The sequence below is a fragment of the Cervus elaphus genome, chromosome 9 (assembly GCF_910594005.1).
Source record: "Cervus elaphus chromosome 9, mCerEla1.1, whole genome shotgun sequence".
NCBI lineage: Eukaryota > Metazoa > Chordata > Mammalia > Artiodactyla > Cervidae > Cervus > Cervus elaphus.
Window position 1 is genome coordinate 77386270 of NC_057823.1, and position 3216 is coordinate 77389485.

Consider the following 3216-nt stretch of genomic DNA (forward strand, 5'->3'; position numbering starts at 1 on the left):
CACTAAAGTGTTTTGTTTTTTTCCCCCATCACTGCCCATAAACAATAAAGTTGGCACAACATTTTATTCTCAAGAAAATGATACAACAATATTTCCTTAGTCCCAATTTTGCTTTTGCCTTATTAACACTGCTAGAATAATTTCCTAGTTGTTTTATAAATATAGAAGAATAAATCCTCTTCTCAAATAATGAAATTCTGAATTGTTTAGAGAAGCTGTCTGCTGTTGAGTGCTTTATTTTTTTTTCCACAAAAAATAACTGATTTGAGCCTCAGTTTAGAAATGAGCATGTCCATTCTCTACCCCAAATATTCTTTGACATGTTAATAGTCACATTTTGGAACCTATAAAGATTCCACAGAGAAGGTCAAAAGATACATCTCTTCATATTTATATCTACTAAGAGGAGAGTTCTGTTTATAAGATCTCATCATGGAAACTCGGAGTAAATACAGCTTCAAACAGAAGATAAGGTTTGCTTCACTACAAGAATTCAGAAGCTGCTACTTCCACGTTTACACAAAACAAACCTCAGACAAGTCAGAACTGCAATCCAAGCAGTGACCTCTATCTGAGCCCCCATAAACCAGATAATTCACCTCTGCCCCAAGCAAGCTACTGACTTTGGAGATACGTGATGCTGACTGCATGCAGATCTTCTCAGCAATCTACTCGCAGATATGACTCTTCTCTCTGGAAAGAAAAATGTTCAGTGGAAATAGAAACAAACCCAGTTTGGATTTCCTAAAAAATCAGTTTGCTTTAGAGAGCTATCTGCTCACATGACAGTTTTTAAACATTGGTGCTCACATCAAGGTTTCCTGGGTAGAGATTGAAAGCTAATATTCAAATCTAGGTCTGTAGGTGTTATGGTAGACTTCTTAATTTTTTTTCTTTTACCTCCTAATGAGTTGAAAACATTTACTGTGTCAAAATATTTCTAATCAATAGATACTATTTTCATTGTATGATGTAGTAGCAGAGATATATTTCCAAGCATTTGTTGTATAAGTCAGTAGTGGAATTATAAACAAGGTGATGTTTTATGAATCTGTATAAAAAGTAGGCATATGACTTCTTTACATATGCACACCCCAGCCACAAAGAAATAGTTGTATTTAAGCATTGTACTAGTTCTTCTCTTTCATAAAAATGTTTTCATGTTTACTCAACAGTCTAATTTACCAGAATCTTTGTGCTTCTTTTGCTTACAAATTTAGGGATAGTAGGCTTTTTTGAGTAAGATAGCTATAAAATAATGTTGATTGATAATTCATAGACAGAACTGAATGCCACACAATTTGAATGTAAAGGGCTAATTCACTAGACTAAATCTTCTGAAGGGAGTAACCATGTCTTCCTAACACTTGTGAAATGTCTTCCCCTCTGTTCTGCCTACTGGGCAGAGTACAAGAAAAGAACTGTGTCCTCAGTGAATTTTTGAGGGATAAATGGAAGGTTATGGTTTATTGTGACCTGCATCTGAAATTTGATCAGCCTTGTAAGTTTGGATTCCATCTAATGGTGCTAGAAATATCTTGCCAATTTGAAGTCAAATACAATGAATAAGCATCAGTTTACAAAGTGGACACATCCTTTGCAAATTAAGTGGGACTGTTGCTAAAGCCAGACGAATGAACCTCGAATGCACATATTTATAGTAGAAGCCAACTGGAGCTTGAAGTTAAATGTCTGACAAGCAGCTTGGCCAACGTGGTCAAAACAGACAATCAAGCCAAGATGATCAATGCCAGATCCATTTAGCTTTAAGTGAATCATACCAGTCAATAATGTGAAAAATATCTCACTGGTGAATCTAATTCTACCTGAATTTTATCTACTGCTTCAGCAGATTTGAATATTATTTTAAGTAATAGAACTATAATTGTGTAAATGTAGTGATTGTTTATACTTTCCCTGTGAATACATTCACATGGGTCTTGTTAAGCTGTAATACCCAGCTGAAATACTTTTGTTGTTGCTTGCTCTTTAGTCGCTAAGGCTAACTGCTTAGTCATTAAATCTAAGAGTCTGTTTTCAGACCATCTGGATAGTAGCCCACCAGGATACTACAGGTCTGAATAATTTTTAATTAGCTATAAGAAAGTTTGAAGCACAATCTATGGGCCCAGTATAGATATTTTAAGGGAAATATCTGCCCAGAAGTGAAATATTTGATGCACTCCCTTGGTGGGATTTGTGTTCTTTATGGGAAATGACTGCTTATATTTTTGAAGGGGAAAATTCTGTTTAGTAGATATTTGAGGTTCAAGAAACATTGAGAACTCTTGAAAACAAATGCACCAATATTTCTGTAAGCTTAGATAACATATATTAGTACTTATATATAACTATAGCTATCTAAAATTGTACAGTTTAGATGATACTAAAATTGGAAATAAGAACAAGTCTTGCTCTGAACAATTCAAGCTAAAGAATAATTTCAAAGTTTATGTTTGTAAGATTTGGTTTTGAGAAATTAATATGCTCTTTTACAAAATCAAGTGAAGTGAAGTGAAATGAAGTGAAGGTGCTCAGTCGTGTCCGACTCTTTGTGACCCCATGGACTGTAGCCTGCCAGGCTTCTCCATCCATGGAATTTTCCAGGCAAGAGTACTGGAGTGGGTTGCCATTTCCTTCTCCAGGAGATCTTCCCAACCCAGGGATCGAACCCTGGTCTCCCGCATTGGAGGCAGACGCTTTAACCACTGAGCCACCAGGGAAGCCCATGTTATCTCTAGTCATAAGTAAAAATTTATATTAAACATTTGGCTTACTAGTATTCCTCAGCTTTATCTGAAGAAATACATTTTTTCTCAATAATTTCACATGTATGACTTAGAGGTACAGAATCAGAAGAAACTGAAGTGGAGGTGCTTGTGAACTAGGTGGAAAGCTAGCATGAGGGGATCTGAGAAGGTAAGAGAGTAAAAAGTAGGGGAAAGCAACCATTTGCTATAAGAATGTGGAGACAGAGTTTGTCAGTGACTCGACTAAAACATCTCAATGCATTTGGAGAGACCAAAACCAGATTGGAACAAGAGGAACTGGAAACAGCAATGTTGCAACTCTTTTTCCTTACTTTTTTTTTTTTTTTAAGGGTTCTCTTTAAATACTTCTGTGCTTAAACAGTTCAATAAAAGTAATTATGTGGGGATTTTAGAGGCAGATATGAAAGAGCCACCAAAATGTTGAGGACAATGCTTTGTATATTCT

General features: G+C 35.6%; 1 non-coding gene across 1 annotated transcript; it reads right to left on the reverse strand.

Annotated features, from left to right (window-relative positions):
* Positions 1-2651: 2651 nt before the first annotated feature.
* Positions 2652-2723, reverse strand: TRNAW-CCA. The gene has a single exon. It is a non-coding gene; the product is annotated as a tRNA-Trp (tRNA).
* Between the last annotated feature and the right edge of the window lie 493 nt (positions 2724-3216).